The 23390-nt window shown below is 38.5% G+C and overlaps 1 long non-coding RNA gene across 1 annotated transcript; it reads right to left on the bottom strand.

Annotated features, from left to right (window-relative positions):
* Nucleotides 1–333: 333 nt before the first annotated feature.
* LOC138186336 (uncharacterized) lies at nt 334–1601 on the bottom strand. Its single transcript, XR_011174862.1, has 3 exons — nt 1374–1601; nt 978–1044; nt 334–868 (listed from the first exon to the last, which is right to left on the bottom strand). It is a non-coding gene; the product is annotated as an uncharacterized LOC138186336 (long non-coding RNA).
* Between the last annotated feature and the right edge of the window lie 21789 nt (nt 1602–23390).

Raw genomic sequence — 23390 nt, 5'->3', positions numbered from 1 at the left:
GTTTCTCACGGACGACCTGTGGAGTGGTTTCATGGCGCTCTAAATACACACAAGTACACGTAGCAAGCTTGCCGTTTTGTTGCAGCCAGAATTTGATTCGTTTCGTGTTAATTAAGTAAGAAGATTTGATTGGACTTTGTTCGGTAGAAAAGATAGAGATGCTTTTATGAGCCTCAATTTAAAAAAAAAACTAAATTACTTTTAATTTAGGTTGAGTATGAACTTTTCAGTGCTTTGTAAGTTTAAAGATATCAATCAAATAAATGGATACACACACATTCACACACACATATATTAAATATATATAAATGTATTTTTCTGTGCGTAATTTGGACATTTATTTTTCAAAGCTTTTAATAAATTTTGAAATTCTCGGATTTTATATTAACTATATACACCTACTTACATATACATATATTATTATTGGCATTTTATACAAATATATTTCAGGACATTTGAATTACAAAGAAGTTAAGCTAATCGACTTCATCTTCTATATATTCTATATTATCTAAGCATATAATTAATATTTAACTTTGCATAAATCAGACAATTGATATTAACTACGACAAATATTTTAGTTCGCAATTATTAGAGATATGTAATTGTTAGGTGAAGTGTACCATAACAATTTGACTTCTCTTTCGCTCATACCCACTCACTTCCGTCAGTCGCCGAATGTTGTTCTGAATCACGACACGGAAGGGTTTATCCCCGTTGTAAATACCCAGCCGTGGTCCTACATAGGACAATGGCACTCCCGGATTTATGCTATTTAATTTATAAGCCTTTAATGTAAGGCCTGAAGCTACACTATATTGTCATATAGTTGTCACTAGACTGTGGATTTTTATGGAAATTCATATTTCTATAAAATGTTTACGCGTGAAAGATAAAATTTAAAAGAATAAAGCTTAAAGCAATATTTATTTCACCCTCTAAATATTATAGGAAACAAATATGAATCAATGTATTACTTTAGATATTTTTCACGTTCTTATATTATATTATTGTTTAAATATCTGCTTTCTTCTGTTCGTTCACCTAAAATTATCAAAATAACTACAACAGTCATGATATCTATGTATGTATAGATTATTTATGATAAAATGCATTATGTATGCGTTATTTCTGATAAAAGTATAAATATTTTCTATATAAATATAACATAATTCCTCGCACAAACATTCATAATTTTATCGCAGTACATTTATCAATTAATAAACCTATTCACTCATTATTTCTCTCGATAATCTTTCACTTTCACTTGGAAATTTAACTCTCTTTTTCATTACTAAGTGCTAATTAAAAACATCCTTTATCATTTACCGCGTACAAATATTTAGACATTACTTTCCAATAATACAACCAACCTATTCCTGTCTCGATGCTCTCAAAACTCGCACACACTTCCACTACCATGCCGTGTTCAGCGAAATTTAAACGCATTCGCCGGAATGAAATGTTTTCGAAGCGACTGCGATTCATGAAACGTTAAAAGATTCTCGCAACAAGTGAGTTTCATTAATTATTGCAGTAACATTTGAACACACTGCTCGTACGAGAAGCGTAAATTATTGTGCGACGTGTTGCTTGCCATCGTTCACTGATACCTACGTACAACATTGAGGGGACAGAGAACGAACAGAATAGAAGTATGGTATACCTACACTATCGTCTATGTTATTATACCTATACAAATAGGTATGTATATGAAGTAGAATAAGGTAGGATTATTTGAGTCGAAGGATATTTAAGTCAAACTATGTAATTTGCCTAGTGATTCATTCTAATTGTAATGTTTAATTTCATTGATCGAATATAGCATAGTTATGTTATGGCTTTATTTTAGTTTCTGTATAAAACTCTTTTAATTACGTTAAGTTGGATACTCTAAGAGCCAGGGGAATTTGTTTGTAGAAATTTATTATTAAAAGAGACGAATAACTTTTCATTGAAAAAAGACATACGAAGCAACTCGATGGGAAAGAGTCGCGGTTGTAAACATTATTCAATAAAATTCTTCTTCTAAGAAAACACATTATCGTCAAATTCTTCTTACGTTTCGCTACGAACGTTCCGAATAATCCATATCATCTACTGATCGAATGTTACCGGGTAACGAAATACCTGTGAATAGCGATATAGAAGATAAAAGGTGGACTGAAACAAAATTTTTATTACGAAAGCGGTGCACGTCTTTTGATATAATGAAACGTTGCGACGTGTAGACTTTTTAATATACAATTGCCCCGTTTGTGTTACGAATTTTCGTCGGAGGAATATTTTCGCTTCCGGCGTATGTTAATTGGAAGTTAACTACTTTCCGTAGCCGGCCCATGGGTTCTGCTCGGCGGATCCAGATTAGACAATAAAGTGCTTGTTAGCGAATAACTATTTAATATTAAAAACTACAAGTACCGCTCGTGATTGTAAAATATTTAAATACATGCACATGCATATCGCGCGTATGAAATTAACATTCCTTCCTTGCTGCCTCGTGGCGTATCTACGCTCGTGCATTAACGTTATGAAACATGGATTACTCGCCGTGAAATATTTGCGGAACTTCGCGCGCCAGGCAATACCGAGGATGGGGCTCTTTCGTGGTTCTTTGTCCGTCTTGTTTACCATCGAACGCCACAGGGAGAAAGAAAGGAGACAGAAGTGAATTGGTATTGTAATAATAAAGTATAATGGTTTCGCAATGATATGAATCACCATGGTAGAAAAATTATAAACCACCCTATGATAAGAAAAATGATAAAAGACCCATCAAAGAGTAATAATTTATTCTCCATTAGTTGCATTCGCCTGTTTAATTTTGTATCTTTATAATTCGTCGTATTGACAAAGGTAGAGATAAGAAACATGTTATTGTTCATACATCGAAATAAATATGTAAAGGAAGATGTATAAAATAATCTATAATATTTATGATGGTATTATATAAAGTATTTTGTAATATTTTGAACTGTAAGTAGTCAGTAAAAAGAATAATTCCTCGTGCGTTTTCATTCAGAAGATAAAAAATGTATAACCTATTAAAACCTGTTGCGCTGTTTTCAAGCAACCAACTGCGTGTTGCTCGCGAGTTTAGTGTAAGTAGAAGTAACGAGTTGTAGACAGACACCTTAATCAAGTAGTAGCGAACTACACGCGCGTCCTAGCAATGTTTAAACTCGATTTTCTCGAGGGTGAAATGTTGTCAAATAATATATAAAATAATTTTACTATATATTTTGTATTCTTTTTATTAAGTTATTTTGTTTCTGATTGAACGAAATCATTTGCTTTTTGCGACGAACTAGAAAGAACTCAACATCATCTTTTTGATAGAAAATGGTAGAAGTTAGATGATAATTGGTGGATTAATTGCTAAAGCAGTAATCAAACAGAATACATAATGTCAAAATAGGACAGGATTTCTGACACATAATCAAAGTGAGGCGAATGAAGATTAATTAATTTTGCGCAAAGAGATATAAAAATATTGTTGTTACGAAGTATAGTGCCGATCTAGAATAATCTGACACAACGTTAAAAAAATATTATATTGTTCTCATCACAGTTGATATTTAAAATTGAATTTTATAGAAAACAGATTATAGATTGATATATGTGGTATATAGATAAATATTAAGCCATTCTTTAATGGTTAATATTTTATCACTGGATACGGAAACCATCTGATTAGTTCCCATTTCAAATGTTTAATTCATTCACTCCCTTAATTAGTAATATTTAATTAATTATATTATTTGCTCGTCACAATTTAATTTATTAATACATTTGTTGACGCTTTATGTATAATACGCGTAACATAATTCATGTTGGTATAATATAAAGATTATTACTTAATTAGACTAAACTTTAACGGAAAAAGTCAAAGATTTGAATGTTTTTTTCCGTATCACGATTTAACAAAATGTACATTGTGTATGTAGAATATTTAAGAAGCGCTTAATTACGAAAGCTATATGAGGAGAAATACGATATGTCCATTTTTATTAACTATCTAAATTTGACGTCATTTGATAACTAGACGTCAGAAACGAGCGTTTTAACGTGATAAGATCGAAGAAGTAGATATAAGTCCAAAAAAGGTTATCATCTAAAGACGAGCGATCAATGTACGAAGTTTTGTAGAAAATCAAACGAAAAAGATAAAGAGCAACAATATCACAACTGTTAAAATTTTTCAAAGAAGTCAATCTTTTCTGAAAAATGTGGAACTCAATCTATAATTTCAACGTTAGGAATCTATTAGAATCGTCGACGCATAAATAATCAATGAAAAAGCTAATTTATCGAGAGCAGCATCATAAAGTCAACGTCACTTTGCCGCGTTCCATAAAAAGAAATTCGAGCGAAATCCTATGAGATTCTCCTTGTTCCTATATTCTCATAAATCGTAACCCGCAGGCGTTTGATCGAATTAAGGCGAGGGAAAGCCAGCGATTTCGCGTGGCGAAATTTTGCCCGCGACCGCGTGCCGATACATCTGCGCATACGCCGCGGCAAACGAACGTGCCGAGCCGAGCAAAAAGTGAGAATCCGCAGCCAAGAATAATCGAATTCACCGCACGTTATAGAATGTTAAAATTTCTCTGGCCACCCGATCGGTTGGTCCGCGCTTGTTACCCTCTTTTCTCTTTGCTCTCGTACGCGTACACCGAATCTTCTTTCATCACAGCGAATCCTCGCTTTCGTCGCGTTTTCCTCTGTTAGGTTGTTTCTATACTCGTGCTGACTGGCCACCGGCACGCTTACGGCACGAACAATCGTGCGACTATTAGCAAACTATTACAATATCGATACCGGTCGATGGATCGATAGATAGCGGCGAGCCATCAGCTGTTGCGCTGATCAGCTATCTCTGTTTGGGCGTAGTCGGCATCGCTGCGTGACCACCGTGATCCCCTAAATTGGCCCTCATAAATTGGCACTTCGAGTGGCTGGAAACTTCGCCTTTATGCCGAAGGCCGACGTCCCGTGAAAGAGCTATCGATGCGTTTTGTAAAAATAATTTAATTGCCGCATGCTCGAATCCGATTCACCGAATACTTCGGTGGGATTTTCTCACGGTTTTTATTTTTATGAGATTATGGGTTTTTTCGAATGTTATTACCGCCGTTTCTTTTTTCTCGTAAACTTCTATTCGATGTAATTTCCGTATTAAAGAAATCTTTAAAGATCTAAATCTTTTAAAATCTATCAAAGAAATTTTGATTATTCAATGATGATGAAGAAACACGTAGCAACGTACAAAAGAAAGATTAAAAAAATTTGCAAATAAGATGCTTAATGTTACTCTAATTCACGTCACAGCCACTGTGATCATCCATCGGGCGAATAAATGCCAATGGACGTCGCTGCGACGGAAAAGTTTCATTATGCGTATCGTTGAATATGTCGCTCGTTAAGACAATTTTATCGAGCGAAATTCCTACGTCATGCAGCATCGCGCAATATCCTCGTAGTCGCGCGATTTTTTATCGTCTCGCGAGTCGACGTAGCATGAAATGTTGGCGTTAAAAAAGAAAAGGAAACGGGGCCGTATAAGCGAACGCATCGGTGATTCAACGGAGTCTGACGTGGAGTACGTCCAGCCAGGGGAGTAATTTATCCAGTAATTCGTCCCGAAATAAAAATATATCCAATTAAAAACTCGAAGTATCTATTTCGTTTAATGGTCATCCCGTGAATCATGTTACTTACAGGGTTATCCGTGTTCAGGCTGACTGACAAGGGAAACCGACGAAAACAAATACTCCGATTTCAGCGGGACTTTACAAACACGTAAAGTAATCTACGACGGTAGATTTATGTTCCTCTATGGGGTAGCTTCGAGAAATAAAATTGTCAGGTTCTCCTAGCGGCAGAGAACGATGATTTGTAATTACGCATGGAAAGATATTCTGTTACGCGAATGTACACGATGTTTAGTCCATGATACGTGTAGGAAAGTTTTTTTCATGCAGCGTAACATTTTAAGCAAGCTGATAGGAGGAAAACTGGTAACATTAATTTTGATAATGCGTTCACTTGATTTTGCTTACTTTGACATCTATTTTAAACGAAAGTACCGATGATACTCTTAAAAAGGTTGTAACAGGTGAACAGCAACTAAAAATTCTATACGGTATACATGGAATAATATAATTTAAGTTATGTAACAAGATTTACGAAATTAATGCAAAAATTTTAAGAAATTTTTAATGATTCTTTTTATATGGTATACCATTATCCGTATATTTTCTTTCTGTATTATCTTATATTTATGTTTCAAATTATCGGCAATTTGAAAGAAAAGTATACTCCGTAAATATACATATATGTATATTATATTATACATGCACAGGTACATTTATAGTATATAATAGCATGAAATGTATGTACTAAATTAGATATTCTAAAATAACATATTCATTATCGTATTAAAAATACTCTTCTAATAGGAGATGTTTTAACAATTTCAAACTGTTCAGCGTACATTAATTTTCTCTAATTTTCTATTATGGTCCAAGTTAATGGGCGAAATTCCCGTACATATTACATAATATTTCTTTTTTTTCATCAACCAAAATTTCATCATCCAAATTTTATAGTTGGGGTAACCGACATGGTATGACAGTGGCGGTGTGTATCGCATTATTTTTATTGCTCGGTCGAGTCGACGAATTGTAAAATACGAGGGTGGTGGGGAAAAAAAAATATAACGTAGCATGGCCGTACATAAATGTAACCCCGACCTAGGGGAACATTCGCGGCGGTAAAAGAGGCGGAGATGGGCGCGCCTGGTACGCCATTCAAAATCGATTCCGCAGCGCGGCGTTATAGCCTTCGATGAACGGGTCACGACCGTGGAAATATGAATGAAAAACGGCTATGCGCGGTTCTTCGGGAAAAGCCCCGCCTGGAAAAAAAGGAGGCAATCCATGCTGGCCGGCCATCGATCGACCACGTGCTTAGCACCTGTTCGACTTTGCCGCCCTTTTTCTACGACTTTATAAACACTTACGTGACCGCCTTATCTCCTTTAATATCCTTCCCTTTGCTAATAATGCTACTTTAAAAGTTAAATAACTGAGAGTGCAAGAAAGGTAATATAGTAGTCCTCTTCAAAGGATTGTCTCGTTGTTGAAGAAATTTATACGGATATATTTGTTGTTCTAAAAGATTTATATAGAATTTATGTAGAAAGCCATAAGATATATTTTATTGCAATTCTTCGGTGTATCATTATCTTTCCTTTCATTCATTTTCTTAAGATGCAAACAATGAAAAAAGGATAACGTATCCGTAAAAGTAGTTGAATAATTGAGGATTTAGGAACGAAGATTTTACTGCACTGTTTGAGGATGAATATATTTAATGTATGATTAATACTATCAATATTAATTCGTGTTAATAGCAAAATAGGTCTTTCAACTCTTTCAATCCACATATTTTGAAACATATTGCTTCTAAAGAATCATAACGTAACAGTAAGACGTACCAACGATTAATAACCAATGTGTACCAATATTTATGAAATAAAACTTTTCTAATTTCGATCCCCTAAAACATGGATAAAGTTAACCATTCTATTTTTTAGTTTCAGATACCCGGGGATCGAGGCACGACGTAGCATCCGATCCGACGCCATCTATCCCCACGTTTATTCATGCTTAAGGACTCGCTTCCCCTTTCAGGAGCATTCCCGTTCAGGACTTTGGTCCAGGTACGTCTAGCTAATTATGAATTTCTGTAGACCGCAATCAATTTTCCCCGGGAACGAAATTGCCGGTAAATTGACGTCGCCGGTAGCCTCCTCGGCTAGGCCAACTGTACTTGCAGACTATCCGTTACTCTCGTGTTGGTGCCCAGACGCTAGGGATCACGCTGGCTCTTTGTGCTCCGATGGTTACCATCGAGCAACACGCTAGAGTAACGAAGACAGACAGACTGCTTCGGTTTGGTTAGACGAGGAGATGCGATATGAGCTAACTTCAGCTAGAGCGAGAACGGGAGACGAGAGCAAGGGTGGTTTTTGGTAGGTGGGCTACAAAGGCGAGAGGGTGGCCCATGAGGGTGGACCTAAGCGAGGATAAAGGAGAAGGAGAAAGCACACACCAGTATGGTGTATGCCCCCTTTCCGTAGGTGGGCCGGAGGACGATCAATAAGAAGCATCGCTGGTGGGGGGTCTTACCAGGACCTCAAGCTACCCCCTACGTTGTCCTGCTTAGGGTGAGGGTCCGCAAGAAAGAACCGAGAAAATATTCTGAAAGGGGTCGTGACAGTGGTTCTGTGTGCGTGTGCCTGTCCGACGCTCAGTCCGTGAACTTTGGCTCCCACCCTCGATCGCGTGCCACTCTCACAATCACAGGAAGATTACACACGTAAGAGCAAGCAGCCACAGCTCTTTCTCTACCGTTCTCTCGCTCCTTCCCTCTTCGGTCCACACACGCTGACCACGTGTGCTTGTTTCATTCCTCGAGTTTTACGACAGCGAGGGTTTGTTAGCTGAGAGAAAATTTCGGAGGAAACGAGTATCGAGGGAAAAAAAATCGCACGAGCAATTACTCTCCCTCTCTGTTTCGTTTCCGCGGGTAAACACGCCACCGTTCAAAGGGTGAACGAGTTTCTTTCTTTTGCGGCAGAGAAATTTCCTTTACAGAAAGAAGAGTGACTTCGGTCTTTTTGCGTAAGACGTTCGCAATTTATTGGGTTTTTCTTTTGTTTTTCTGTTTTAATGGGATATTATGACGTGTTATCAAACGACGACAAAAGATTAAAGAAGGAAGAATAACATTAATCGCGATTTAGATGCTTACATGTTTTTCCTCAGCTTTTTCAGCGACCACGTGGTCGGACTTTTTCGTACGGAGAAAAATAACGTACACCTGTTTGAATGCGCTCGCTGTACGAGTTCTGCAGGGCGCTACGTGTAATCTATGGAATCGATATTCGCTATATGATACAGTTTTTTGCGATGAATCCATACCTAACGTTCTTTTCCTTTTATATACACGTATCTAACTGCTAGCGAAAGTATCGAGGAATCGAATCCTACTTAAAGAAGATTATCGTAATACTCATAAATGCTATATATATATATTAAGTGTTTTTTAAACAATTATATATATATATATATATATATATATATATATATATAACACAAATAACACACACGCACACATTGTACGCAACTGAATAATTTGTCTTTGAAACGAAGCCTTTCGTTTAAAAACTGAAAAATTTAACAGTTTCAATCACTCGTTAAGATGAACAAAGTTGCGACAAATCAACAGACTGTGGTCACGCAGAATAATTATGCGATAGTCGTATGTCGGTTTCCGAGGCTCCAAGTTGCCGCCGGTGAGTGAATAAAAAATGACCACAACGAAGTTACATCGCAGATCGATTTAAATCTAATTTCGCGTCGTGGAGAACGAGCGCATCGCGCCAAAGGCCCGTCAAGGAATCAGTGTCAATTAACGACGATGAAAGCAAAAGCTGGACGCCGAGATCTGCCATGAATATTCATCCCCCTTCGGAGAATTTAATAGCCGCTAGATTTCGCCGACCATCGCTACAAGTGTCGAAGAAAAGAAACGACGAGGGAAACAGAGGGGTTAGCACCGACTATCGCCAGAAGAGATATCACCCTCGATGTTTGATCGTTCCGTATGCATATACTGTGTCCGCGACTGAACATTCACCGCTACCAAGTATCCCCTAGAAGGTGAACCGTACGGGGGTTGAAACCTACGTGTGCATGCGTAGGTGGTATGGTGTTTATACGAGACCGGCGGAAGCGTCTAATCCATCGGGTGGGTATTGTTGTCAGACATATTGAGGTTTGTTCTTGAGGCAGCAGTCCGAGGGAGGAGAGAAGGTGGCGGATGAGAAGGAGGTGGTGGAAGGTGGTCAGGTGGGTGATTCGAAGAGGATGGACCGAGGAAAGGGGGAGGGTGAGGGTGGTTAGCTTTATTGATCTGTAAGACTGCCAACCAACCTACACACTCTGCTTACCCGCCCTCCTCTTCGTTCTCCACATTCACCACCTCCGGCTTCTCTTCCTACGATGTACCTACCCAGCGTGTCTCCCTTTCTATCTAGTCCTCCCTCTGTTCCTCTATACCTGGCTGCTTCACCGTTTTCCCTCTCTATTACTCCCTCGTTTCTAGTTTCTATGTGCTTTCTACCTTGCTCTTTCCCTCTAAATGCTTACAAACGTGCATACAGCCCGGTATTGTCACTCTCTCGCTCTTCCTATCTCCTTCCGTCTCTCTTTCATGGATTTCTCGTTCCTCCTACCTTCCCGTAAGCTCTACGTACCTACTCCAAGCCACCCTTAACGCTGGCTTAGCAAGGGACAACCCCCGACCATCGCCACCGCCAGCTACGCTGCCGTCCTCTCACTCTCTTTCTCGCCCCCCGCAACACCCCCTGCGCTGCGCTCGTCCTCTTCCACATCACACGCCACCTCTTCGTGTATCCCCCTTTTCTCTCCTAGTCGACGGACCTACCCGGATTCACAAGCAGCTAACCAACACGCAAGTCGCTTAAACCCACGCTCAACCTAGTCTCATTGTGTTTGTGTAACGCCCGAAGACCGCACCGACAATGCATGCCCGCCGTAACTTTCTCGACGCACACCCGTTTCTCGCGAATTTTCTCTTTTTCTTTTCGGACCATGTTCTCTTACCGTCTTCCCTCTTGCGCTTCTTCTTTCGTCTAAGTCGTCCTCGGCTCTGCCATCGCTTTTTTCCTTTGTTTGCACTCTACCTTTTGATTCGGCGTTCTTTTTTTGCGGCCAACCAGCTCGCTGCTCCCCTTTTCGAGCACGCGGAGAGGATTTAGAGTTTTTTCTTCTTCGCCGTTTCTTTTCCTCCTCTCCGTTCTCTCTCTACTCCACGCGATGTGTTAACCGAGCGGGAGAGTTTGATTGTCGGAGAGTTAAAAGTGGGATTTCGATACTTCCTTTCGTCTCTACATCCCTGAGAGGGCACAGTCATCCCGGTAATTGTGAAACGGGATAGCGGTAAAGGGAGTCAGATTATTTCTTTCCTCGTGCGATATGTTTATCATCATTGCGTGCGTGTCTTTCTACGGCTTGGAAGTGCTTTAATATGCTTCCTGAAAGTTCACTTTTAATAACGGTCAAGTTCTTTCTCTATTTTCGTTGAGACGCACCGGTATGCTTTTAAGAATTTTTTACATTTCATTTTTGCTTAATTATTTTCCGTATTATTGAAAGGATTTTTCTTTGTTATCTAACAGCTGAAACGTTTCGTATATAAATAAATTTTGACGTGACGAGTATTGTTTCAATAACTCGAAAACGAAGCAGGTTGATTAAGAAATTGATATTTTAATTGCATAAAATGAATAAATATGAGCACGTATATTTTAAGGAAAATTTATGTAACCAAACTTTTCGTTTTTCTATGATAATATCCTGCGAAAATTTTCCATGAAACCAACTTTTCTAGTATACAAAGTGACATAAAAGAAACTTATACTACAGTTCACTAGGATAAAAATGTAAGGTAAAAATGGACTGTTTTAGAAACGTTGATTATCATATAACACACAATAATCAAATATTGTTTGAGCATGTTTTTTTATAATTTTCCTTTGATAAATATTATACGTAGTTAAAAAATCCTACAGTGATTTGTGAAAATATTTGGACACCCAGCATAAAAAACTTTCTGAATATATTATATTTGTTATATAAAGTATCTTGAAATTTTATTAGCACTATGATCAGACACACCTAATATCTATAGTTAATGAGAAATGGACTGCTTGTAATATAATAGGTAATCTCTGCAAAGTGTAAGCTTGTAATATAATTTCAATACTTATACATTTTCAAATTCATCTCACGTTTTTCAATAGCGTCTCTGTAATAATATCGTCTCATTACAGTGCTAATAAAATTTCAAAATATTTCGTATAAGGTATAATACGTTCACAAAAATTTTTTATAAAATCCAAATTTATAAAATCTAAAAATCTGCACAATCCATACTTTCGTGAGCCAATGTACGTAATATTTAATGAAACGTAATACATTATTACAATTAATGCTCATTATCCCGAACCTGTTTAAAAATACCACAAAATGGGGATAGCACGGTCCATCCTACTTCGCAACCCGTTTTTCGATTAAATCCTCTCAATCCACCTAAGATCCTCAATACCGAACTTTCCCCCTCTCGATGCTCGCGGGCGTCAATTAATCTTAATTACACTTTACGTAATTGCATTCTTTCAGCGGGCAGACGTGTACGCGTCTCTATCCCTTATCCAGGAGTTAGCAGGAACGGAATATAAGTGATTTCGAAGCATCCCCGGCCACTTTCGCGGTCCAACCCTCTTTCACTTTCGTCTGTCCTTACTTCGTCATTCGTCCCTCTTTCTCTTTCTCCCACGCGCGCATTTTTCTTACGTCGTCCTTTCCTCGGGTTGTACTCGGCCTTCCGGTCGACGTCCAGGCTGGTTCGCTACCCACCCAACCGTGTCGGTGTACTATGCGTGAGTCTGCTCACCACCCTCGCATACACGCGTCGATGAGCGGACCAGCCCTCCTATGACGTGAGATTAAATTCTAACGGGCCAGCTCCCCAACGTACAGGCATTTTTCTTAGCTCGCCCGGTAAAGGACTACGTGCCTAAATTAATACCCACTCCTACGAGCGTACACACATATACGCATGTCACTGATATGCACATACATGTATACGTGTATGAAGGTGACCTTTTCAACGTAGGAAAATGGTCACACACATGTGTGACCGCTTAAGTATGGTTTACGGGGATGGAAGCGGGGCGTATGTTAGAAGACACACGGACGCACGAACACATGGCCGCACGGTTGGAATACTCGTAGCGCCATACGGGCATTTCGACCCCCCGTTGAATTTCTAGCGGCCATTATTTAGCGCGCTTAGAACTTGCTGCCGTGGGGTAATGGCGCCCTTCTCTGCACGTGTGTGTGCGCTCCGTGTAGACGAAGCATCGTCGGGACGTAGACGATAGCGATGACGACAACGTAGCCCGGGGGGCATCGGGCTCAAGAGCCCGGCTTGCTAGCAATCTAGGAATTCCTGTTACTTCTTTGTCCGTAATGAGTCAATCCCTCGCTCGATTGCCAGCAGGGGGTGGTCCGCACTGAGAGATCCACGAACGAATCGGCCGTTTTGTTATTTCGGGCCTGGAATTCCGAGGGAGAAATGGAAATTCGTTTTTTACCTTCCTAACATCGGATTATTCTTGCGATTTTAGGCAGAGGTGGTTGAAGCTTGCGTAGATACCATCAAATTGTCGCGTTACAAACGGATCTTTCATTCGGTTTTGGTTAATTTTAGTTGTGTTTCATTCTCTTATTCCAGATTTTATTAAGACAAACGCTTAATTACTAGCAGTTGTTTACTTGATACGACAAAATATTAATGAGAATATATAGCATAAGCGATATGTACCATTCTGACGTACAATGCAATTTATATTATATTATACTTTGTAACATTTACTTATTTATAATTTCAATCAATAATAGTTAGTTTTATATAAAAATGTTCCAGATCTAAACCATTAGAATCTCTTTCTTGAAAGAGGAAATTTGATTAGTTGGGACACTGTTATTGATAAAAATAATCATTTTTCACGCTACTAATAAAAAAGTATTGAAAGGAACAGTGTGGTTCGACTAACGCTCTAAGAATATTCTTTCATTTTGCTTTTCCAGTTTGTAACCGCATCTGCATATCCATTCTCTTTTGTTGATTATGCAAAAGGAAATATCGATTATGCATACAACAATTTCATCCTTTTTTATGTACATAAAATATTAACTACCAAAGTAACTATGAAAACTGTACAAAAATACACACACAACATAACGTAGAATAAGAAACGTAATTAATAAGTTGCAAAAATTCTTCCTGTTATTGTAATATCTTTATATAATATTCCTTAAAGTCCGCTATTTTGAACCTTTGAAATGTATTATATTACTCTTCATATTTAGAAAGCATATTTTATATTACAGTAGAATCTCTATTATCAGGACTGTGATTAATGAAACGCACAATTATCGAAGCATCGATTAACGCCTATTGGAAGCTTGTCTCTTACAGGAAAGATTGAAAAATAAGATTAGAAACTAAAAGAAACTACTTGCTTCGTTCAAAACGTTCCATTCCTCTTTAATATTAATATTCATAAAATAGTTCAAAATAAATGATCTCTTTTCATACTAAAACAAACTTACCCGATTCTTACTCGATAGATAGTTCTACTACATCTGCATTTTCTCTCTTGACATTCCTAGTTCTCAAATTTTCCTAAAAAGGAAAGGAAGAAAACGAACTATTTCACACAAGACTACCAACACAGCACAATATATATATATGTATATATATATATAGGAATGCCGAAAAAAGAAAAAGGGAATTCCTTCCCTAGGAACGTTTCCGAATGCTCGAAAATATTCCTCCATCCAGGGAACCTGGCTTCTAATCGCGATGGCTGCGCATCTGCCTCCTTATTTCCCGGCCGAGTCGATCCCTTTTTCCTGGGACTGTACCGCTCCGGTGGACTTAGATTTAGGGGCTGCTAGTTGGGGGTAGTTCGCGGGGGGCGACGAGAAGAGCCGGTGAGTCGAAGGGATAGAAGAGGGGCGAGGTATATGGGGGTCGACGAAGAGGGAGGGTCGGGTTGGTTCACATTTACATAGCGGACCCGGCAGGACTAGATGACTAGGCGGTGGGATATTAAGAGGGAGAAAGGGGGTAGGTGGTGGCAATTCTGGCAACATGGCCGCGACCGAGCCGCGCGACGTACACCAAGTGAGTTCCGGGAAATGGTGTTCCTGGGGGTGTGGGAGAGACTAGATTTCCTATGCCAGCGTCACCTTCTCTCCTCTGACCGGTGTGACCCACCCGTTTCGAACACCCCACGTACAACGTCTGCTTAGATGCGATTCTCGGACCCGGCTTTATTCGATTATTAAGGACCGCTATTGGATTAAGTGCGATTCCGCGACTGATTTCGCGCCCCGTCGTCCTCGTTCAACTAATCCGCCTCTCACGATGTTTTTCACTGACATTCTCGTCGCTTTCGAACTTAGGTTGAACGAACGTGCCCACCTACCATTGGCTTGATTACCCCTAGGCACCCGGTTCTCGGTTAACTTTCCTCCATGAAAACCGATGCATTCGCTCGAGCGCCGAGAAATGACGAGGGTAATTAGATCTGTGATTAAGGGTGAAATGCAGAGCGAAGACGCTCTTCAGTGTGAGAACGTTATTACGTTCGTCGGAGAAAGATCTTGGCCGGGAAAGGCGAGAACAAAAGAGTCGTTGGAAAGAAGTGATGAAGGGTCGGGATGGTGAGCAATAACAGGAGAAAAGAATTTAATCTCCTCGTCGTAAAATATCCCGCAGGATCTTTCGTGGCTTTTAATAGGATTCATTTCTCGAGTGATTAACCTTCCTGGCTCGACTTCTGCGTCTTAATGGATCTTTTTCTTGAGAGAGTCTTCTTTTATGGGTACTAGGTATTTTAATCTTCGGATAATATACTATTTTCTTTACGATGAATATCCGCGCTATTAAACTGTATCGAATGAAATCTCCTATTTCTGTATAATTATCAATTTAACTATTTATTACACACTTCGACGATACTCAGTTTTATAAAGTACCCTTAATCATCAGTATATTATATATACACATATGATAAATTTTTCTTATAAATAAATTATCCTATCCCTTCATTCATGCTTTATAGTATTTAGAAGCTCATTGAATTGAAATTCACCTCTCAACCGAACAATGAATCCACCTAGAAGATTCCTATTTTTTAAACACCTTCTACCTTTCTAACAAATATTTTGAATCGCTATTATAGCCAGGATCATTGACGAGGAGTAGGAAACGGTTAATCCGCGTAACTCTAAAACGACGGCAACTCGTCCGATCAAAACTGCGAAACTTGAAGGCAGCGGGCTTAGTCCTAATTTAAGGGTAGAAGTGAAAACCACCCTTGCCGGCGCTAATTTAAGGCCGCCGCTGCCCGCTCATTTGTTTTAACCGCTCTCCCGCGGGAGACTCGGTGTCGAGGGTAGAGGACGGTGTACGCAGATCCGCGGGGGTGAAGGAGGTTGCCCGGTGGTGGAAGAGAATGGCCGTGCCACGGAATGGCTGGGGGGAGGCGGTGGATAAAACGCGGTTTAGTTTAGTTGCAATTCACGCTGAAGCACCGGCTGAACAACGGGTTTTAGCCCGGCTTCCAAGAATGCCAGGGTTGCCCTCTGTTACTTGTTCATTTTGCTCGTCGCCGCGGGTTTTCAAGTTTAACTTCTTTTCAGTATCATTCGGTCAAGGCCGTTTTATAACGCGCCACGAGACTGCCACATATTTACGCCTGTTTCCGGTCTGCCATACTTCACATTTCGTGTATATTTGGCATTTAGCGCGTATGTTGGCAGAGGAAACATCGCGTAACAATTGTCGTTTCCTATCTAATCTTTTTGGATAAAATTATACCGAACAAAAGGAATAGCATTAATATTGAAATATTAGCATAGCAATGGCAATGATTTCTTTTCATTTAATTCTTGCGCATTCGTTTCCCGTTCGTTGCGAACTATTCAGTGAAATGAACTCACTGAATTCGTGGAATGGATTTTTGAAGTCAGTATTAAACGGGGAACAATGACATTCTTGATTCGTGATTCTAAAAATCATGTCCTGAAATATAGAAATATTACAGGTATAGGAAGCACAGTAGTTCCTTTTCACTTAATTCGCTAATGAGCATCGTTAAAAGATTTATTGAACGTAACATAATTCGCATATTAACTCAAAAGTTTCATATCTGTCGTCTTACAAATCGATCGATAACTGTTAATGCGAAACGAAAAAGTGAGGAATTCGAAACAGAGATAAAATGACGGATGCACGCATGGGATGATAGAGAGGAACGTGGTGCTAATAAATCGGTAATTCGTGAGTTAATTCCGTTACGTCTGATCGATTCATCGGGTCAGAAAAAGGAAAAAAGGGGACGCGCGTTACTCGATGCAGAAAAAGAAGGCAAGAAGAACGAACGAGAGAAAGAGAGCCGGCAAGTTGCAAGAATGCCGGTGAAAGCAGCTTTAAAGCGATCTCGACAAGCGGAGAAAAAAGAACGCAAGCGCGGCCGATCGACATGGGTGACGAAATAAACGAAATAAAAAAGGAGAAAGGAAAAAGGAAGGCAGAAATCAAAGAATTCGATAAACCTTCAAACCAACTGGCTTGTTTAAATTCGGATACTGGATTACACGCTGTACGTTCTTCTACTCTTCGAAAAATGTTATTTCATGGAAACTAAATCGAATGTCCTGTCACTAAAACATGGGCGAAAGTAAAAACACCGAGACTAGAATAGAGACATAAATTATTTAGAAAGTAAGCGTTCGTACTTGTGAAGACGAGAACAATGAGCTTGTTTTGTATATCGGTTTCTACGAAAAGACAAATAAATTTTAGAATCGTAATGCTTTTACAGATGAGTACAGGAGCGGAATAAAATTGTAATAGAAAAGTTAAGTAACTCTTTATACAAGAATACATTTAACATAAGATTGATTTACGATTTGAATTAAGAGATAGATAATATCTGAATCTGTACGTAACTTACAATCTGCATGATTAAGACTTTACAAATTCCAGCTAGATATGTCTCTAGATCTAAGATACAATTATATTATATTCTATAATATCAAAGACTTTCTTCCATTCTAATGTTGTAATACGATATCTCTACAACGATTCGTAAGAGCGAAGAAAGATCATACCTGCGAAATTCAGAAGCAGTGACGCTCGTTCTCAAAAAAAGCCGAATGACACATGGTAACACCGAGTGACGATATCGTTTCTTGTGTATCAGTTTAGCGGACTCATTGTGGCGTGAAGGCCTCAAAGAGACGAGCCTCGCGAGTCCCTCCTTCTTTATTCTTAGTCGCAAAAACGTCTCTGCCACGTCCCGTCTCTTTCGAGAGAATCGCGTTGATGCGCGTCACAAACTAAACGCGACACTGAAAGCACCCCAAAGCCGATCGTCGCGATCGCGTGAATCCTCAACAAATCTGAATATCAAAGGAACTTCCTCGCCGAATAGAAACCTGAATGACGGCTGGGGGTCCTTTCGGTCCAGGTGGGGTCTACACCGGTTCATCTGGTTCATTCCAAAAAACTGGATCGCCGTGGTCTCATCGTTGGCCACGTGGGGTTCGTGTTACGATCCTGCTGATTCGCAGCATCCCTCGTGGCGGTCCAGCATCCGAAGAAACGAGTTTCTCCTGAAACGGGTCGCGAGCAACCGTCGTGGTGGTCCATTCAAGTGAAACCCGTTCCGCGAAAAATTCGTTGGTCGAGCCGGATGAGAAAATCTTCTACGCTTCGAAGGAAGAATCTTAACCGTCTTCGAAACGATTCGTAGACACAGAGGGACGCGACGTGCTTGTCGAGGAAAGAATCTGTTGCACTTGCATCTGAATTTTTGATTTGAAAGTGAGGAGAGAAAGAAAAGCCAGTGGAAGAATTGTAGATGTTTCGGAAGTATTTCTCGAGTATTTGTTAGTATGTTCTTCTACTTGGTTTCTACTTGTTGAAAGTACAAACAAACAAAGTTATAGCAAAAAGTAAGATTTTGTCAATTTTAACAACATGAAAATTGCATGTGGAAAAATAAATTGAGATACGTAAGAAGAAACTACGACGGATTTAATGTAACTATGTATTGTATAAAATCTGTCTTGCTCTCTAATTACAGTTGCAACTACAAATGCATTTACTCACAGAAATACAACCCTCTTGCGTCAAGAGCAAAATATTTCTCAAATAGATTCTTTATCCTAAATTTTTGAACGAAACTTTTCGCATCCTAATGAAGACACGTGAGATATCTCATCCATAACGTGGCATGAACGACATTGCAACGCGAGATATTTCGTCTATAGGGTGGCATAAATGACATTGGAGTAGCAAAATATCTCGTCCGCGGTCGCGAAACCTGATAATGAGGTTAATTACATAGCCTCATTATCAAGTAGTAACTCAACCAACGAAGAGTCATAAAATATACGACGTTAGGGAAAAAGCGAAAACATGTGTTCTATGTCCATAACTCCATCACGACAGCAAGAACAACAGCAACAAGCGGCGAGCATCGTGGTGATCTCCCATTAAAAAAAAGCTACGCTGAAGCGACATTCCGCCACTTTCGCGTGTATCAAATATACAACGTGACAATGCATATCCATGGAGAAACGGTGGCGACGTCGAGCGAAAAAAAAATAATAAAAATGCGACAGCTTCTCGGGAACGAACGCGTCCCCGGAGTGACAGAACTGATCGGTGTACGTGACCAGCGGTGCAAATAAAGGCGATACACCTGGCCTTATCCGGTTAACGATAAAAAGGAACGACTAGCGTACGGTGAGCAGTTATTGGATAGCGAGAGGTCAGCCCGCCGCAAATGGTTAATAAACCTCGAAGAGAGCATGGATCGGCCATAAGACACACATGGGGGGTGGTTAAGGTTGGCGTTAATGATGCCCGTATGGCCGTGCGTTCACGGCTCTCGGAAAATAAATGGTGGGTACACTAGCTATCGTTCGACCATTAATGCTTCTTCTTTCACCTTTATTTACGGTATTCGCTAATCTTTGATCGACGTATCAAATGTGATAATAATTGACATCGCTTTTGACGAAGGTTAAAGTAATACTTCTCGAGTCTTTGTATGCATGTTCATGTTTATTAGCAATGTGTAATCAATCTGTGACATTTGTAATCGTATTATAAAGTTTTAATATTATAATAGTGTTATCCTTAAGATTGTATATACTATTTAGCTTTCTTCAATTTTTAAGTTTATTCTAAGAGTTTATATTTCTCATGTTTCATTTATATCCGAGATATCTTCCCTTTACATAATGGAAATTACTAAATTATTTAGCAATAAATATATAATTCTTATTTCATTTCATTCAATTTGATAACCAAATAACGGGATAATTCAACTAGAAATCATTTTCTTCGTCTAATAACAGATTGACATATAATTATTTCAAAGTAACTTCATATAAGATAAAGTACATTATTTAAATGACTCCATACAAGCGTATGGTATTTAAATAACGCGAAAATCTGCGGTAAAAATTTTTTAAAAAATTATTAAAAATCGGTAATAATGTGAAAAATAGGGACAGCAGCTTGTGAATTGAAGTGAGGCTTTGAATAACTTCGAAATGTAAATGGCACTAGTTGGTGACGACTGGGAAAAACGGTGCGCGCAAGTGTCTATTATTTGTAAATGGTATTGTTTTATTTTCATCGTACAAATCCATTTGTATCCATTTCGCGTGGGACACCACGTATTGCGAATTGTAACCGCTTGAACAAGATGCGCGCGGCATGTGAGTCTGAATTTTTTTCTTCCCATCTCTCTCCCTTTCTCTCTCTCTCTCTCTCTTTATCTATCTAGCCCCCCACCAACTGCCCTTCGTATATTTTTTTTGTTCGATTTCAACACATTCAACATCGAGTGCATAGCAGGAATAATTGTCGTATAGCCAGTTTCGGCAAGCGTTTGCGTGAAAAAGCGAAATTCGAGGGGCCTCCCATAAAACGTCACGAATATTCGAAAAATATTAAGATGCTTTTTTATATCCTTTTACCGCGAACGAGCGCGCGTACAAACGTTTCGCATTAATAGAAATAAATCGCGCGCTGCTTGAACTGCGTTTCGAATAGAACGGCGAAAAACAATGTTTCGAAAATGCAACGACCTGCAAAATGGTTTGATGGATTTCGTTTTATAACTTACACGATACCGTACCTGAGGGACGTGGACTTTCACTGCAGTTTTCCTTCTTGGTCGAAGAGATCGAATTGGAGCGGAGTAAGCGGAAGAATGGATGTAAAGGAATTGAAAAGAGATATTGTTAAGTGGAGGTGGATGTAACGAGGTGTTCGACAAAGTCTCTTTCATACGTGAGATTATTAAGTATTATTTCGACGATTGTATAATCACGTTTTATAATAACATACGGAGAATGGTTGCTAACTTCAATTCATCTGAACAATTTGTTTAATATTGTTATAAATTTAATTTCTTAAAAGCATTTCTAATTTGTAATGTGTAACGTTAGGGGGAAAAGTTTATATTTATGTGTACTAAGTTTACGTTGGATAATTTTTAAATTCTCAAGGCTTCTTCATATAATATGTTACACTTTTTAGAATTGACATAATTGAATAGTACATCTTTCTTTTTTTTTATCGTAAGGTTTCATAATATTAAAATGCGCTTCGTTAAAGTCAATGTAACGAAGTCGATATTATTATTCCACAGCCCTTCTCGTATTCATTATTTTTCCCTGTATACCACGCATAATAATTATGAAATTCAATGAATTTCAATGAGTTCCAAAGATTCGGTTTCAATATTGTGAAATCATTTCCTTCTGCAACACAGATTATCCCATATTTCTTTCTTAGGTAGCTTAGATAATATTTCACATTTCTTCAAGTATTTTTAATATTACAATATCAATATTTCTCGCAAGGTTTCACGTTTTTGGTTTTGAATAAATTGTAAACCTTTACAGATTAAAACAAACAATTTTCATATTTCATTACATAAAGTATACATCACGTTAAAGTTGCATGTAAATTACGATTAAAGAATAATACATTCCTAGTGAACTACGCGCGTGACGATGGGCATTTTATGTTTCCATATAGAAATGTCAAAGGAAAATACTTAAATAATCAAAACGTGTTTGATACACGCAAAAATGAACGGAACATATAGTAGCTCATGTGAAAATCGAAGCTGAGGAACGAATCGGCAATGTAAAATCAATTTGGGCGTGTCTTGGACGTCATGGCACGAGTGAAAAGTTTGAAAATGAAAAACTTCTGACAGAACGTTGTAATCGGCCACTGCCTGGGATCAGGCGAGGTTGGTTTCCAGGGTGGCACCCGGGGTTGGTGTAGCGTCGGCCGAGCGACCGTACGAGTGAATAACCACGTGGAACTCGAGTGATTTATGTTAATTCATGTTAAATTACTTTGTTCCGCAAACGCAGCGCAGCTCCGTTTTGAAAGGAATGAGCCAAGTTGAAAGCGACAACCTAGAAATTGTGTCAAAGAAAGTAAAAAATGATCGGAAATCCTCCTAAGTGTTAGCATTCAGTTTTGGTACGATAGTTGGGAAAATTAGTGAAAATTATTACGGATTGATCAAATTAAGAATTACAACTAAAAATGATCGAAATTTTCGTTTGAATAAAACATTTTTATTCTAGTGTATGTCAAACTGCATCGGAGTTGGTACAATATTTATTTAAATTAATATAAATTGATACGAAATTTTGGAAAAAGTATGCTATTGGAAAAAGTATATTGAAATGACAGAGTGATCAAATTAAGAAGCAAAACTGGAAAGAATAAAAATTGTATTTAAATTGGAAAATTTTCATTCTAGTGTATTTTGAGTTGCGTTAAATTCCATACAAAATTTATCTAAATTAATACAAATCACGAACCTTTTTTCTATTACTTGAGATAAATTTTTTAATCTGTAAAATTGACCTTTATTTATTTTAACACATTAGGATAGAATCGAGTGGTTGTTGATTCGGGATAGCTTAAGAATCGAGCGACAGGTGCATAAAGATAGAATGTCTTCCTTGAAATGAGCATTCGCGATCATTAGTCTTATCTTTTTTAGTAAGAGAGATGAAGGGGAAGGGAGCAATTCTATAAATTTCGTGGGGATTTAAAATTACGCCAGTCGAACGGAAAGCGCAAGAAGGAGAAGAGAGATATATCTTCTGTGTTGGACGCATTTCGGATTTCCCCTATTAATATCAAACTTTGCCAGGTTCCAAGTATTTTTTTTTCCTTTTGTTGTTGCCTTAACGTTACCTAGCCATTATTTCTCTATTTCTCTCCTCTTTCTTAATTTGGAGAAGTAAATAAATTCTCTCCGTTCTTTCGAAGATATTTTTAGAAATATTAGGAGACTCGAAAAATGAAGTATCTAAGCCTTAAATATACCTAAGTCTATCTTTATGATAATAAGGCCGAATTTTCTCTTAAATATTATTTGTTCGATTCCATATGTTGTTTCAAATTTCTGATGTTGATTACAAACTTCTCTGAATTTTATCGTATATTTAGTTCGCGCAACATCGTTTCAGAGTGTTTCGATTTAAGAAATTGTGGGGGATGCTGTATAATATTTAATTTATGTAGCTTTTACAGACAGTTTTTACAAGCTATGACATTACGAATGCGAAATCTTGATCGATTAATCGTTTGCTCGA

The sequence above is a fragment of the Bombus flavifrons genome, chromosome 13 (assembly GCF_040668555.2).
Source record: "Bombus flavifrons isolate JBK064 chromosome 13, iyBomFlav1_principal, whole genome shotgun sequence".
NCBI classification, from domain to species: domain Eukaryota; kingdom Metazoa; phylum Arthropoda; class Insecta; order Hymenoptera; family Apidae; genus Bombus; species Bombus flavifrons.
This window is presented reverse-complemented; position numbering and strand designations above follow the sequence as displayed.